We start from the raw sequence: 19098 nt of genomic DNA on the forward strand, positions 1-19098 counted from the left end.
AATAAATAATAAGACATAAGAAAGATAAGACATCATATTGATAATTAAATAATAAGGGTAATAAACAACATATACAAAAAATGTGGTATTATATAATATACAGGGGTAGGTTTTAAAACCTAAAATTTAAAATTTAATGCTCATGACTATTAAATTAATCAACAGCTATATTGATGATTGAGAAAACAATCAATCAATTAATTCAGTAGTTCCCAATATTCTTGCAATTTGGGATTGAGTTTCTTTGGAGCCTGCCCACTTTTATCAAAGAAAGCCCCCCCCCCCCCCCCCCAACTGGCAACCCCCCCAAAAAACAAAACAAACAAACAACAACAACAAAAAAAAAACAATATAGCGATTCATACCTTTTGTTTGCTTTTTCTTAACTGACAATTGACAATTATTAATTGTTGTTAATTTTACCCCCTTTTCTCTTTGGTTTATCCAAAGAAAATTATCTTTTTCATTAAGTGCATTCTTATGATTTTACTTTATAGGTGACCTTTTAATTCCAGAGAAGACAAAATCTCGGGCACCCCTTGTGATTTCTGGCACTGCTATCTGACATGATGGTTTTGCTTTTACTTTACAAAGTTAGTCATACACAGCGAACAGGCTTGCGTGAGTGACGTGCTGACTGCTGAACTTTTATGAGTTTAAAGATGCATAAGCAGCAGCGAAACAAGCTTAACTCAGCTGATTTATAATTTTAAAATCAATCCATCAACCAGTTCACAGTGGGTCTGTGTATCGACGGAAGGCGTATCTGTTACTTTAAAATTGCTTCGTATAGCTTAATTGTTACACCCCTACAATTTAAACAGTAACCTCGTTGCAAAGCTATTAACTGGCTGTGTGTGTGTGTGTGTGTGGGGGGGGGGGGGGGGGGGGGGGGGGGGGGCATCTTTGTAAGGCCACAATACCAGAAATTAAAATATGAAAACACTCGTGTGGCAATAATGTAAGATTTCTGACTGTGATTTGAAGCTGGTTGTTTGCTGGTTGTTTGAGATGTCACTTTTATAATGACCTCCCGATAGAGAAACCCAGATTTGCATTTTTGGTCTGTGCTTGTGTAATGAAAAAAGGTAGAGCGGAGTATATTTCACGTGGCCTGTCAAACCCACTCACGCCCCTCTGCAAGGCACTCAGGAACTTCATTCCAGTCCTGCCTGTTCTCACGGCCGAGCGCTGAAATTGACTATGACAAAATTAGCAAACCTAGAATGTTTGGACACATTGCCAATACAGTGGGTATCTTTTTTTTTTTTTTCAAAAAATGCAATCAAGCCCTCCAGAATATCAAACATAAAGTCTCCTTGAAAGTTGCTCAGCGTTCAAGGGGCAATAACCAGCGCGGATGTAGATTTATGCAATCGCAGGCTTGTTAGGAAGATTTCTCAGGCACGGTGACAGTAACGTGCACTGGAGTTTGGCAGACGTGACATCTGAGAAGCACAATTGTGCTGCACCACCACGCAAAAGCAATTAGAACTCTGCATTCCCAGACAGGTCTGAACTTCCTCGTGCGAGAGAGGAATACGTGCACTTTAAGGTCTCGTTAAAGTGACGCGGATGTCCCTTACAACCATCTTCAGATGACAATCAAAGGGTCATCCTGGAAAGTGGGCAGCAATCACTGAAATTATGTTCTGCAGTCAAGACTGTGTTGACAATCCGGGACATCCGAAAGCATTTTCCAAGTGAGTGGGTCCTTCAAAACAATACAGGGCACTGCAGAGACACTGGGAAAAAAGAAGAGTTTAGGGAACTAAAAAAGTGAATGGAAGTAGCTGCACACATGTACAGTTTCATAGTGGAGTGGAACAGAGATTTATTTTTTTTTTCTTCGAAAAAGACAATGTAATTGTCAGCGACAGTTGCCAGAAGGCACATGGGAGACTAGATCTGTTCTGGTTGATGTCCTTCTCTGTTCTTCTCCACCATGAAGGGGTATGTGGTCGGGTAACAAACAAAACTGACACAACCCCCAGTTTCTCCAATCACAGCAGACACAGACACCTATAACTCCTTCAGATTTCTCATGGGTGTGTTGGTGGCTTCCCTCGCGAGTCTCCTTTTAAACGCAGTTTTTTTTTATAACTAACACATGATCACCATACTGTTTCTATTTCCTACTAATTGATGTAAACAAAGTCCAGGACATATTCCCTGACTTCCAAATGTTCCTGTATCACCCCCTGATTTATGTAAAAAAAAAAAAAGTAAAAATTATGTTTATTTTTTTTTTCAAAATTCTGATATCAATGGGAATCACTGTGCTGACATCAAGTAAAACCATAGCAGCCAAAATAATCTTACACACAAAAGTGATTCATTCACAATTATTTCTGCATATATTTTAACCTCTGTAGTGACAATATGGCGTCCATATCATTCTTATCAGGAATGTATGTTGTGACACCTGTTATTGGGCATTTTATAGCTACAGTTTTCTTAATTAGTAATGAGTAGGTAATACTGTAGTACCAGTGGGCATGATGACAGAAGTTGCTGCAGCAATCTGACATTGGCACAAATGATTGACATTTGGCTGACCTTGGAAAGGCAGTTCTGGACTCCATCTGTGTGTGCTACATTTGAAAATCAAATTCCTTGGCTTCTGTCAAAGTAAAATTTTTTAAAGTCAGTTTCAAGGTCAGCATTGACTCACATGATAACTTTTGTAGAAAGCAGTAAAAGGACCTGGGAGGAGAGGACCAACAAACAGACAGGGAGACATGACCTTTCCCCCAGCGATTGACCACTGGCAAATTCAACCTTGCTGGGCAAACCCCCCTCCAAATGTGTGCCACGTTGATGCAAAGAGAAGAGGAAAAACTTACATATTCACTTTGACCCAATGACCGTATCCCCAATGTGTGACCTTTTGGAACATTTGACCTCACTAGGGAATTCCAGAATGCATTTCCATGTGTGTGCCTTGTTTGATGAAAACATAAATTCTGACCTTAGGCACCCACTACCTTGACCCAAATGATTTACCCTTGGCAAATTTGATCTCATCTGGGCAAATACAGAACCCAGATCCACGTGTGTGCCATGTCTGGTGCAAATCAAAGTGAAAAACATAAATTTTGACTTTTGACTCCAATGACTGACCTTTTGTAAATTTGATGTCACCTGGACAATGCCAAAATCTATACCACATATTATTTGTGCCACGTTTGGTGTACATCAAAATGAAAGTCATAATTATGAGCTTTGACCATTATAGCCTTGACTTTTGCCAAAACAACTGCATTAAGAGCATTTCTGTGGTTGATTGTCATCCACATACTGAGTTTGGTGGAAATTGGACAAATGACCTGGGAGGAGTTTGGGGAACAAACACAGAAAATCACTGCTCTAATTATAGTACCGTTCTCTATCAGTATAACAAATCCCACGCAAAGACAGTTGTTATTGTTTCGTATTATCTCTGGAGGCTAAAATAATTACTTCAACTTAGTAATGATATAATTACCGTATTCTCAAACACAGTTTCACCATCATCTGACATCGTGTGTCATCAGTTACAGCTTCACCTCAGGCTTGATTTACGGTGTCAGCCTATCCATGGCATTGCGTTTTGCAGGAGTGTTTAATGCTGGCTCTCTGCGAGCTGAGATGGAGTAAGGAAGGGGTCTGAGGAGATGGCGCCAGAGCGCGGTAAACAAGGCTCCCCAGCTGTGAAGGTGACACAGAGGCGCTACACGTAGAACAAGCCCTTTTGATTAATCACAGGATATTTACTAGCTCAGATCTAATCAACGACCACGGGATCATGGGCTTCATCATACACGGTCTGGGAATTTACGCAGTAGAGTTAACCTGTCACCCACTGCTGTCCGCTCCACAACTATAAACACAAAGTATAGGCCGGCTAGTTACAGCGGCAGCGGGCACACTGACAGCGCAAAAAGGGTTGCAGAAGTGATTGTTTAGTTTTCACTGAAACAATATAACCAGCAGTCAGATACTCAGCACATGTCATTTGATATAAAACCTTATGGCAGAGGGGAGAAAGAACCATTTATCTGAAGGTGGTTGCTGTAATGGGATGCAGGAACGTGAGCAGTATTCTGGCTAAGTAAACAGTGGGCGCTGTAGTGCCGCCTCACGCTTCTAGCCTCTTATGTTGAGATAGTTCAGCATCTGATTTAAAGCAAAAATTCATTATTTTGTCTAATGGTGTATAATTTCTCTTCAGGCTTCAGAGAGCCTAGGATCGAGTCCCAACTGTTTTTAGAACAATCTCTTGAGGAGAATTTACCACATTGTCATCTACAAGTCAGAGACACATCACAGGAGTGTTTCCAGACAGGGATAAAATGTACATTTACAAAACCTGGAGGTAATCATTACAAACCAGCATATGTACTTAACTTTAACAATCCACCCAAATTTAGAGAAGAAAACAAAATCCTACTGATCCCTCAAACATCTACGGAGCTCAACAAAATAGAAATGCAACACTTTCATTTTTGCTCCCATTTTTCATGGGTTGAAGTAAAAGATGTAAGACTTCTTCTATGCACACAAAAGGTTCATTCTTCTCAAAATTTGTTCACAAATTTGTTAAACTCATGTGAGTGAGCACATCATCTTTGCCAAATAATCCAGTCACTTGGCACGTATGGCATACTGAGATGGTGAGTAAACAGCATAATTATTGTACAGATGTACCTTGGACTAGTCCCAGTAAAAGCCCACAAACATGGTATGTCATCACTGCAGGGCCTTTTCAGGCAACCAAACAGAAAGAGCAAACCTTGTCACCCTCACCTGATTTGTCACACAAAATCTGTCACAATAGAAACTAAAACCTTATCCGTGGCAGCAGACTGGACAGAAGCTATGTTCTTTCTGAGGGTGAGTGTTTTTATGACCGTGCATATTATAAGTAAGCTAGTCACTGGCTGTTTTGTGTTGCCATTCAACTAATTAACTGTATGTATTGTGTTTTGATGGACACATGCATGTGTGTGCTTGCTGTCCTCACATGGAAATACATAAAAACATATATAGCTTTTGCGATGGGCTGGAGAAACAGACCATCAATTCATGTGGACACACAGCAGGTGATTTGAATGTCACATCTGTCTGACAGAACACACGTGTTGGGCCAGACAAGCACGTGGGCATGGTCCTGTGAGTGGCGCAGGACTATATGACAAGCCAACAGTGCTACAAATATGCCACTTTCAGTCACATATCAGCAGAAATACGCCGTAACAAATGCAGTTTGGTCAGTTATCATGGCACTTGTTCTCTTTTTTAAAAAATACATTTATCTGCTTGTTGATTTTAGCCATTTCACGCTCTTATTACAAGATTGTGATTGTAGCGCAGTGGTAAAATTTCCATCTGGTAATCAGAGCATTTGTAAACTGCAGGTTCGAATCCCGTGAGTGGCATTCATTTTTTTAATTAACCAGGGTTATTTAACCACGGGGTTCTGTGTTGCATCCCCTTTTATTTATTATTTATATCAACCCAGTGATATTCAATAATTATACAGCTGGTTTTTATTTTATTGTTCACCATCAGCGGCGCGATGTGGTGCACCATGTCCCAGCTGCTGGCACTGTGTTCCTGCTTGCACAACACCGTGTGTGCATGAAACTGTCACAGCAGGTTCATTCATGCCTGCCCGTCGGCTCGATGTTTTCGTGGTTTGCTCATACAATCTGTTCCGCCGTGATTCGCCCTGATTTGTACTATGTGTGAAGGAGACCTAACCAATGTTCTGTGAAAATTATCTGAAGAAGAAAGTTGAAAAAACCCAGACAAACTACAAAAACGTTTGATTCAAGTGCATGAACTAAGTACACACTCCTGACATTTGATCACATTTAATTTAGCTTGTGAAAAAACACTTCTAACAGGACTTTGACCTTGAAAATCTTTTCCAAGGTAAAACTTTGTGGGATTGGAAATTAGTGTTGGTGATTGTAGTCACAATTTTTTATTTAATTATTTTAATAAGTTACAATGCAGTGTCACTTATATTGCGTTGTTAAGGGACCCCTTCACACACAGTACGAATAAGTACAAATTTTGTGGCCCCATCATGAAATGAATTTGTGCCCCCATTATGAAAAGTGCCCCATTGTTGTAACCACATCACGAACCCATAGATTAATGTACTTTTCGTTCCCCAGTCCCACGACCTGCCGTGAGACTGGGTTGGTGGAACAGAGCTCACGTGGGTGACATGATAGTCCGCTCGCCTGCTGCATGTTAAGATCTGATGGTCCGTTTCACCTGTGGTAGCCTGTCAATGGGTGTGGCATGCTCTCGTTCGCTGTAGCACACTGCAACAGCGATATATGTTTTATGTATGTTCACGTGAGGACAGCAAGCAGACATGTGCATCACAGTGGACAGTTGTTAGTTCATGTCCGTCTAAATACGGTGCGTGTTCTGCAGCTGGGACGTCCAGAACCACAGATCTCCACAGCCGCTCCTGTGAGCGGACACACCCCCTGTCAGTCCAGCACACACACCAACGTGTCACTGTGTCTGTTTGCAAAGTCACACTCGTGGGGCACTTAGACTAATTTCACATCCAGCTCAACAGTGATCGTCTGCTGACTGTTTTCGTGATGACAGTGCAAATGGCCACACATTTTCTAAGTGCCAAGTGAGCGGTGTTAGAAGTTTGTGTGTGTCAGCTGGAATTTGGCCGACACCTGCCACGAGAGGGTTCGATGGGCTCTCACAGCACACACTGTCTTTTAGCCGGTGGTGTGCGCAAATAGTTTTTAGCAACAAAAGTGTATGAGGCATTGGAGGCAGCTATGATTTTACACGTATTGCATACGATTCCTGCTTCATGAGCAATTCGACCACAATTTGTTCTATGTGTGAAGGGGTCATAAGGCAGGATTTTTTTTTTCAGTTAAATGTTTAAATTGTTATTCCATTTTTTCCAAATTTCAATTTCTTCAAAATGGAAGCATTATCAAATTATAATTTGTGATAATATTGATGGCGGCATAGTGGTTCGCACTGTTGCCTCACAGAAAGAAGTTCATGCATTGATTTCCGTCTGTGTCCCTTCTGTGTAGAATTTGCATGTTCTCCCCATGTTTGCGTGGGTTCCTTTCGTGTGCTCCGGCTTCCTCCCCCATCGAAAGACATGCAGGTTTATACAACGGCTGAATGGATCCTTGTCATTTGATTGGTGCTTTGTAATTCACGTGACATGGATTATTCATCCCATTTGTGTTGCATTGCATTTAGAGTGCAATTTGGTTCCATACATTTGGTACCATTGCACTCTGTGCACACGCACGCACACACACACACACACCTGCGCATGCGCCCGCGCACACACACACAGAACAAATCCACTGTGCTGTAAGCCGTCTGATGTGATTTTTTTTTTCACTGCACTGAGGAAGGAACTCATCCCATCTGCTCAAAGTGACAATCAGTGAAATCATGGTTGTAATCATGGTTGTCAGTGGCTGCAAAGAAAACCTGCACCTTCTTGGCCCTTTCTAGAATACTTTGGACACCACTGGATTAGGTTATTGGTTAAGGTTAGGGCAATGGGTAGTGTTAGGTTGTGATTAGGGTTAGGGGAAGGGCAGGGAGGGTTAGAAATACTAAAATAGATAAACTGCGTCACAAAAAAAATGTGTCTTTTCATGAAGGGATCACAAAAACAGTGTGACAGTGGGCTGGTTCTGCCTGTGGGTTTCCCTAAATTTTCCATTTGTCTCCTGTCAAAAAAGGAATTGTCATGATTTTTTTAAAAATAATTTCTGTTGTGAGTTATCTGTTATATGTGAGACAACAATACTCATAAAATTAGTGTGTGAATCTGAATGTGGCTCTGGTGGAGCGTTGCTCCTTGACAGAGATTTGCATATTAAAGTGTGATGTCCATTGGACACTATTAGTAGTTGCCAATATTTGTATGAAAAGATATATGTTCTATGTACCAACGAAAGAAACAACAAAACCCATTTGTCTAAATCATGTGTCTGGCTGGAATGGATGAGGACGTAACCTTTCATATGACCCATGTGCTGTCCTGTGTTGTTAGCACTTTTACAAGAAGAGGTCGAGGACGCCGTGTTTTTTAAGGGGAGTGGCATTAAAGTCTGTAATGTTGTGGCACCTGAAAATGTCATTCTGCTGGGGGGTGTCGACGTGAACACACATTTAAAGAATACTGATATACTGTGCAAAATATTGAGACCATGACATTCTTGTGATGTGAATTCGCCAGATTTACAGTGAGGTCCATAAGTATTTGGATAGCAACAATTTTCCTTTTTTCTTGCTTCTGTACACCCCCACAATGGAGACGAAATTTAATAATCAAGATGTGCGTGTAGCATACTGTCAACGTCAACAAAAATATTGCATTAACGATTCATGAATTCCAGCCATTTTTATAGACAGTCCATCTATTTTCAGAGCCAATAAATTATAGGGACTATTTTTCATATAAATCACAACATTTACAGCCAGTTTTCTGGCTGGACAAATGAAAATTTCCAAGTCAGACAATTTGCCCTCAACTTCATTTACCTCATTTATTAAGAAAAACAAATAGCATAATACTGCATGCACAAAGGAGACAAGTGAGGGGAAGCCAGCAAGACACTCATGACAGCTCTGAAGATGTTACAGGCCTCTGCAGCTGTGGTTCGAGAAACTGTGCATTGTGCAACTTTTGTCTGTCTCATCACCAGTTATACAGCTTCATAGTGGAGTGACACAGAAAAGGATTTTCATCCAAGAAACAGATTAAATCAATTCCTGAGACTCCCTTGTGCCTTCTTGCAAACTGTGGCTCAAATTTCACATCTGTTTTAATAAACTTTTTCTCTGTGCCACTCCACCATGAAGCTGTAACACTTATGGTGGCAAAGACAAACCTTGCACCCTACACAGTTTCTCACCTCACAGCTTCAGAGCTGTCTTGGTGGCTTCCCTCACCAGTCACTCGGTTTTTGAGAACTGCAACTCCAGACAGATTTAGCATGCAGTACCATACAGTTTGTATTTCTTAATGACTGATGTAAATGAAGTCTAAGACATATTCACTGACATGGAAATGTTCATGTATCCATCCCTTGACTGGTCTGAAGACATTTGGCCGCAAAAGTGATGATTTGCATTAAAAATAATCCCTAAATCAAGTTTGTCCAATTACTTATGAGCTCTAAAAAGTGGAGGCACAACAGTTGTGTTCAAAACAATAGCAGTGTGTTTAAAAAGTGAGTAAAGCTCAAAAACCTTAAAATAGCTTTTCTTTCCATACAAGCAAATGCATGGGAACACTGCACATTCTATTCCTAATCATAATATGAAGAACCTTTTTCAAATGTATTATTACTTTACAGAAAGTGAAGAAAAAGGATTCTTAGGCTGTTCAAAAAAAAAAAATAGCAGTGTTGGCATTTTTCTTTACAAACTCAAACATTTACTGTATAACTGAAAAATGTTTGAAGATTTATCTTTCCTGTGAATCACTGAACAAATATTTAGTTGTATAACTACTGTTTCTGAGAACTGCTTCACATCTGTGTTGCATGGAATCGACCAAATTGTGGCACCTGTGAACAGGTATGCAGAGGAACCGGTGAACAGTCCACAGTTCCTCTGCATTTCTTGGTTTTGCCTCAGAAACAGCATTTTGATGTCAGTTTTCTATTGGATTAAGGTCCAGGGATTGGGCTGGCCACTCCATAACCTTAACCTTGCTGGTCTGAAACCAAGATGCTGCTCGTTTGCTGGTGTGTTTGGGGGCCGCTGTCTTGTTGAAACAATCATTTCAATGGAATTTCATCTTCTGCATAAGACAACAGAACCTCTTCAAGTATTTTGATGTATTCAAACTGATCCATGATCCTGGTATGTGAGAAATAGGCCCAATGCCATAGTAAGACAAACATCCCCATATCATGATGCTTGTGTCACCAAGCTTGAATTCAGTTTTTGGGGGTCGTCTGATAAACTGTCTGTGGCCCCTAGATCCAAAAAGAACAATCTTGCTTTCATTAGTCCACAAAATGTTGTACCATTTCTTTGTCCCAGTCAGTGTTGTGATTGGCAAATTGTAACCTCTTCAACACATGTATTTTTTCAACAGTGGGACTTTGTGGGGGCTTCTTGCTCATAGCTTGACTTCACATACATGTGACTAAAAAGATTAATCCAGGTTTTGAGTATATTTCTTATTGTTACATGGGAAACAAGGTACCAGTAGATTCAGTAGATTCTCACAAATCCAACAAGACCAAGCATTCATGATATGCACACTCTTAAGGCTATGAAATTGGGCTATTAGTAAAAAAAAAAGTAGAAAAGGGGGTGTTCACAATAATAGTAGCATCTGCTGTTGACGCTACAAACTCAAAACTATTACATTAAAATTGCATTTTTAGCAATCCTGTGAATCACTAAACTAGTATTTAGTTGTATAACCACAGTTTTTCATGATTTCTTCACATCTGCAAGGCATTAATTTTGTTGGTTTGGAACCAAGATTTTGCTCATTTACTAGTGTGCTTGGGGTCATTGCCTTGTTGAAACCCCCATTCAAGGGCATGTCCTCTTCAGCATAAGGCAACATGACCTCTTCAAGTATTTCGACATATCCAAACTGATCCATGATACCTGGTATGCGATATATAGGCCCAACACCATAGTAGGAGAAACATGCCCATATCATGATGCTTGCACCACCATGCTTCACTGTCTTCACTGTGAACTGTGGCTTGAATTTAGGAGTTTGGGGGTCGTCTCACAAACTGTCTGTGGCCCTTGGACCAAAAAGAACAAATTTACTCTCATCAGTCCACAAAAATATTCCTCCATTTCTCTTTAGGCCAGTTGATGTGTTCTTTGGCAAATTGTAACCTCTTCTGCACGTCTTTTATTTAACAGAGGGACTTTGCGGGGGATTCTTGCAAATAAATTAGCTTCACACAGGCGTCTTCTAACTGTCACAGCACCTACAGGTAACTCCAGACTGTCTTTGATCATCCTGGAGCTGATCAATAGGTGAGCCTTTGCCATTTTGGTTATTCTTCTATCCATTTTGATGGTTGTTTTCCATTTTCTTCCATGCGTCTCTGTTTTTTTTTTGTTTTTTTTGTCCATTTTAAAGCATTGGAGATCATTGTAGATGAACAGCCTATAATTTTTTGCACCTGCAGTACTTTTTCCCCTCTCCAATAAACTTTTAATCAAACTACGCTGTTCTTTTGAACAATGTCTTGAACGTCCCATTTTCCTCAGGCTTTCAAAGAGAAAAGCATGTTCAACAGGTGCCGGCTTCATCCTTACATAGGGGACACCTGATTCACACCTGTTTGTTCCACAAAATTGACAAACTCACTGACTGAATGCCGCACTACTATTAGTGTGAACACCCCTTTTTATACTTTTTTTAGTAATAGCCCAAATTTCATAGCCTTAAGAGTGTGCATATCATAAATGCTTGGTCTTGTTGAATTTGTGAGAATCTACTGAATCTACTGGTACCTGGTTTTCCATGTAACAATAAGAAATATACTCAAAACCTGGATTATTCTTTTTATTCACATAGCACTACTGTTATTCTGAAGACTACTGTAGGTACCTTCTAATTGTTACAGACTCACAGGTAATATTAGACCCTCTTTGATTATCCTGGAGCTAATCATTGGCTAAGTCTTTGCCATTATGGCTAGTCTTTAAGCTATTTAAATGGTGGTTTTCTGTTTACTTCACCATCTTTCAGGTTTTGGTTGATATGATTTAAGTATTTAAGATCATTTTAGCTGAGCAGCCTATCATTTTCTGCACTTCTTTATATGGTTTCCCCTAATCAATCTGTTTTTTAATCTAAGTACACTGTTCTTCTGAACAATGTCAAGCCAGCGCTGATATTACATTTTGCAAATCACAAGCAAAAGGACTGCCTTAATTAAACAAGGAAGAAAACTTAAATGTACTAATGTCTATATGAACGATCATCTGACCCGGAAAATGACGAAATTGTCAGAAAAGCCAGACACCTGAGGAAACTAAAAAAGCTGTTTGTATCTGTCTCCAGGAGCTGACGTAGAATTATTCAATGACTGGTAGAAAAAATATTTTCAAGGAAAGAAAAGAAAACTGTGTTTATATGTGGAGATTTTAATATAGATATACTAAATCACACAAAGCACAAATGGACTAATGATTTCCTTAATATGATGTTTGGCATGAGCCTCTAGCCGACTATAACTAGATCTAGCATGGTAACAAATCACAGTGCCACTTTAATTGATAACATCTTCACAAACAGCACTATGAATGACACTATAGGCGGTCTAATGGTCTGTGATATATCTGACCATCTACCAGTTTTTATTATATATAACAAAAAAAAATTACAGATGAAGAGGGAAAAAACATATCTATAAATGGGTTTTATTATAGAAAACACTGGAAATGAATAAATGTAATACTAAAAAGGTTTGGGGAATATTAAAAGATCAAGCATGGAAAGAGAAAAAAAACAAAAACAACGATATATCCAGATTATTTTATTGAGAAGGATAAAGATAACTGTGATATGAGTGAAACTGTAAATCATTTTAATGATTTTTTTTGTTAATATTGGCCCGGATTTGGCTGATAAAATTTATGGCAAAGGTCCTGATGCTCCAATACTTATTGAGAGAAATATAAATTCATTTTTTCTCTCTCCTGTAGATGAACTTGAAATTATTACTATTGTTAGAAAGTTTAAAAGTAAATCTTCAACTGATTTTCAAGATATTAACATGATACTGGTAAAAAAAAAAAAAAAGTAATAGAAAGCATTGTTAAACCACTTGTTTATATTTGTAATTTATCTTTTATAACGGGAAAATTTCCAAGCAAAATGAAAATGGCTAAAGTTGTTCCTTTATTTAAAAGTGGAGATAAACACATTTTTACAAACTACAGACCAGTCTCTCTACTCCCACAATTCTCTAAAATTTTGGAAAAGCTATATGACAATAGATTAGAGTCATTTATTGGAAAGTATGAAATTCTCAATGAATGTCAATATGGTTTTAGGAGTAAGCGGTCCACTTCAATAGCAGTAATTGAAGCTATAGAGGAGATAACCAATGCTATGGAGAGAAAGAAATATGCAGTTGACATTTTTATAGATTTAAAGAAAGCTTTTGATACTCTTAATCATTCAATTTTTATTAAAAAATTAGAAATTTCTGGTATTAGGGGAGTTGCATTGCAATGGATACAGAGTTACTTAACTGAGAGAAAGCAGTTTGTAAAAATGGGTGAGTTTACATCAGATAATTTGGAAATTTTATGCGGAGTACCCCAAGGTTCAATTTTGGGTGCAAAACTATTTAATTTATATATAAATTACATATTTAAGATTTCCAAAATGATGAGAATGATTTTATTTGCAGACAACACAAACATATTTTATGCAAATGAAAACTATAGTGAACCTATCCATATTATTAATGAGAAACTGAATAAACTAAAAATTTGGATGGACACAAATAAATTATCTTTAAATCTAGATAAAACTAAAATTATGTTTTTCAGAAATTACAATGTAAATTCTGAGTTAAAGATATGTATAAATGGTGTTCAAATTGAAAGTATCAGAATATAAATTTCTTGGTGTAATAATAGACGAAAAAATAAGATGGAAAAAGCACATTAGATACTATACAGAGTAAAGTTTCCAAAAGTCTCACAGTTATTATATAGTTAAATATGCTCTTCGTGTGTTATATTGTACATTGATTTTGCCATATTTAACTTACTGTATAAGTATGGGGTAACAACTATGAGAGTTCCCTTCATCCCCTCATTATATTACAAAAATGTGCAGTTAGAATTTTGCACAAAGTAGGATATCTAGACCACACAAATGAATTGTTTATCAGGTCCAAATGATTAAAAATGACTAATTTGGTAAAATTTCATACTGCATTAGTAATGTATAAAGTTAATAAAAATGAATTGCCATGTAATATTCAAAAACCGTTCTGTAAAAAAGAAGGACAGTATAGATTGAGGGGATGTGGTAACTTTATAGTACATTATGTAAGAACTACTCGGAAAAGTTGGTGCGTGCCGGTATGTGGAGTCAAGCTATGGAATCATTTGGACAACCACATTAAACTGTGTGGAAACATTTATTAGTTCAAAAAGAAATATAAAGAAATTATGTTATCACAGTACACAAATGAATAAAAAATGCTTATATAGAGTCAGTAAGAAGTGTAGATATTGTATAGACATTGAACATTACTATCAGGGTACGGCATTATGATAGTAATGATCAGGGTGTAAGACTATTTGTAATTGCTTAGAAGGTAAAAAATGTGTTAAACTTTAAGTGAATTGAAAATAATGGAAAGCCACTGATACAATTGTTAGTACCTAACTGTACATTCAAATGTAGAAAAGTATAAATGAAAAGGACAATATGTATGCATGCATAGATGTATGTGTGTTATTGTGTATGGGTTTTCATGTATTTGTATATAGGTGTACACCTATAGGCGAATATGCGTATATGGGTATATATTAATGAGCACTTGTAATGGGTTTGAATAATTGAATATGGAGTTTGTTTGTTTTTTTCCAAGTCAACATAATATATAAACAATAATATAAACAATATAAACAAATAGTACAGCTTTATGTACACACTTGACACTTCATAAGATGGTGAAAAGAAAAAAGAAAATTAATAAAGACAAAAAAAAAGGCATAAATGAATTAACATAACACAAACAGAATCAACTTGGAAAGGAGTGGGATGAAGACAAGCTTATTGATTCCCACCCCCAATTCCATCCTTAATTAAATTAAATTACACGGTTGCCATCATTTTGAGCTTAATATTTCATATATAATATAAAGCATATAGTAAGTCCCTTCGGCATGCTCCCTTGTTTGCACTCGGGGTCGCCACAGCAAATCCAAGGTGGATCTGCATGTTGAATTGGCACAGGTTTTACGCCGGATGCCCTTCCTGACGCAACTCCACATTACATGGAGAAATGTGGCAGGGGTGGGATTTGAACCCGGAGCCTTCTGAACTGAAACCAAGCGCATTAACCACTTGGCCACCACTGACTGTGTGTGTATATAAGAACATGTATGGGTGTGTGTGTATGTGTGTATATATGGGTATGTGTATGTATTTGTGTGTTCATATGTATGAGTGTGTGGGTGTATGTTCACATACATATATAATTGTATTATTTATATGCTTTATATATTATATAGAGCATATAAATAATACAATTATATATGTATGTGAACATACACCCACAACTCATACATATGAACACACAAATACATACACATACCCATACACACACATACACACACACCCATACATGTACATATATACACACACAGTCACACACACACACACGCACACACATATATACATATACATACACATACATATATACATATACACATACATACATACACACATATACATATATACACAATAATATACATACATATATATATATATATATATATATATATATATATATATATATATATATATATATATATATACATAGATACATACACATATATATACACATAGATATACATACACACATACGCATACACATATATATAAACGTAACATAATACAATACCATAGTAATAATATAACACAGGAGTGAATAACAATTACACACTGGACAGTATAGACAAAATAACACACAACAGAGGACCAGACAAGACACACAAGGAACACATATCGTTGGATTTATTATGATGATTATTATTACTGTTGTTGTTTACCCTGCTTAGTTTGAGGCGCTTGAGGTGAGTGCATTCAAACCACAGGTCCTTGGTGAGGACCCGCTAAAGCATGGGGTTGTATGAGGTGCATTATGAGGTTGTATGAGGTGCAATTAAAAACACAGGTCCTTGGTGAGGACCTGCTAAAGCATGGAGTCATATGAGGTGCAATTAAAAAACACAGGACCTTAGTGAGGTAATATCCTGAGGTTATTCCAAGACGTTACTACCCACTGGTCCTGCTAAAGTTTGATGTTGGTGCATTAAAATGGCAGGTCTGACGGTGAGATGGTCTCTCAAGGCAGGGGGCTACCCTGGAGTACCATCCCTAGAGACCTGCCAGGTGTGAATATAGAGATTTGGATGGTCATGGATACTAAGACAGAACGGAACCAGCAGCATGACAGATGGCTCACAACACCACAGAAGGACAAACACCACACAAACAACAAGGACAACACACAAACAAACATGTTGGTTATCTCTAATCTGTGTTATATTCATATTACTTATAATATAAATAGATATTTCATTAAGCCACTTGGTGATGTGTCGTGTGCCAATGCCATCGCCAGGTACCACAGTGGGCACGAGTGCAACTGGGAGCAGCAGCGTGAAGGCCTCGCTCTTTGGAAAACCTTTATTTGTCTTCGACTGTGTTCACTGCAGCGTTGAAACTGGACATTGTGAAGTAGCTAGCCACCGTCATGTTTGTAGTTGTATTCACTGAGTCACCGGTGTTGTTCAGACTCTGGCTCTTCACCTGCAGTGAAAGATGGAGAGCCAGCAGCAGCACAACCACAAAAACCAGACACAGCTTCATCTTAACACAGTCAGCACTCAAACCCAATGCCCACTCTGATCTCTAATCACATATATAATCAATAACATACTATAATATAGGCAGTTATTTATATTGTTTACATTCCTGAAAATGTTCTAATTTGATTTTTTAAATATATAATCATGACCCTCCTAACCAACACCCTGTATTGTGACCAAATCATTTCCTTATACTTTGATTTGAAGTAATGATATTGTACATTGCTTAAGTTGCTGCCCCAGTCGGTTCCAGAGTTTACCCCACGCACAGACACACACAAACTTTTCCTTGTAGTTCTTACTGGCTGAATCTTAAAGTTACTACAGCCCCTCAGGCTATAACCCCCTTCTCTGTGTGTGAAGAGCTTTGAATATTAATAGGCAGGATATTTTTATTTGCTTTGTACAGAAGTTGTGCCGTATAAAAATCGACTAATTCGTATAGTTTTAAACAACTTAGACTGCAGGAATAGATTATGAGTGTGCTCGTAATATCCTATCTGTGTATAACTCTAATAGCACGTTTCTGGAGTATAAAGAGGGGATGTAGTGAACTTTTATAGTTATTGCCCCAAATTTCAATGCAGTAGGTTAGGTAGGGCAACACTAATGAACAATACAGTAAATACAATGCATTATAATCTAAGAAGTATTAACCTTGTTAATAACTGAGACACTTTTAGAAACTTTACTTTGTATGTGTCCTGATGGTGTGCTTTCCAGGTTAATTTGCTGTCTATAATTGTTCCTAAGAATTTATTTCTGACACAGTATCTATACTGACACCATCTATATTTATTATCTGATTTAATTTTTCCTTGTAGTGTCCAAAGAATATTACTTTAGTTTTATTAAATTTAGGGAACGTTTGTTAATATCCATCCATAATTTCAGTTGAAGTAATTCATTATTTATACTATGAATTAGGTCATGATAAACGTCACTAGAATAGAATATTAGTATCATCTGCAAATAGAATTAGTTTTAATAACTTTGAACACCAAATATATAATTTATATACAAATTAAACAACATGGACCCATACAGATCCTTGTGGGACCCAACAAGCAATGCCCAAATACCCTGACTGAAATTCACCCATCTTCACAAACTGTTGTCTCTCTGTTAAATAACATTGGATCCAGTTCAAAGCCACTCCCCTAATGCTATATCTTTCCAATTTTTTTTTTTTAAATTCCATGATTAAGAGTATCAAAGGCTTTTTTTGAGATCAATAAATATTCCAGCTGTATATTCTTCTTGTCTAATTTATTCGTGATTTCTTCAATTGCATCAATTATGGCCATTGATGTTGACCTGGCTGACCTAAAGCCATACTGACTTTCATTAATTATGTTGTGTTATCTATAAATTTCTCTAATCTGTTGTTAAAGAGTTTCTCTAATATTTTTGAAAACTGAGGGAGTAGAGAGACTGGTCTGTAGTTAGTGAAGATGCGTTTGTTTCCATTTTTATACATGGTATTACTTTTGCAATTTTCATTTTGTTTGGAAATGTTCCTGTTTGGAATGATAGGTTTGTATATATGTTAAAGGTTTAGAAATACTCTGCATAATTCTTTTTATTACAGGTCATATCTATATCATAACAATCAGTAGATGATTTGCTCTTACACTTATTAACAGTATCTATTAGTTCAGCCTCATTACTCCAGACAGAAACATTGTCTTTGAATTATTTCTATGGGTGAATTGTCAAGCTGATTTCTTTGCACTTGAGGAATTTTATCAGCCAAGTCTGATCTAACATTTACAAAAAATTGTTAAAACTATTTACAATGTCATTCATATTATAGTTATCAAAATTCTATCAGTAAAATAGTCTGGATATGACTTATTACTTTTACAACCCTTAATAACAGTATTCAATATTCCCCAAACCTTTTAGTGTCATTCCTATTGTTATGTAATAAATTGCTATAATATAGTTTTTTGCTAGTTCTCATGATATCAGTCAATTATTTTTATAAATTTTATATTTATGTTCAGATTCCTCAGTCCTTAAACTAATAAACTGTCTATATAAATTATTTTCTTTTTACAAGCATTACTTAACCCCTTGGTTATCCATGGCCTTTTTATAGCTATATTGTTTTTACTAATTTGACAAATTGGGCAGTGTTTATTATATACTGAAGTAAAGGATTTCTAAAAAATTATCAAATGCTGAATCCACATTTCTTTCCCTATATACTGTATACCAATCTTGTTTCAAGCAGGTTATGATATAGTGAGTTGATAGCATTGTCATTTTTATTCCTTTGTATCTGGGTTTGGGGGTATTTTACGGTGATTACAGTTGTCATCATATGCTATAAAGACAGGCAGGTGGTCGATATGTCGCAGATCATTAGGCCGCTGATACTGTAGACTCCAAGTCATTTGTGAAAATGTCAATGAGAGTAGCACTATGAGATGTAATTCTACTAGGTTAGTGATAGCTGGA

Source organism: Thalassophryne amazonica, chromosome 1 (genome assembly GCF_902500255.1).
Source record: "Thalassophryne amazonica chromosome 1, fThaAma1.1, whole genome shotgun sequence".
NCBI lineage: Eukaryota > Metazoa > Chordata > Actinopteri > Batrachoidiformes > Batrachoididae > Thalassophryne > Thalassophryne amazonica.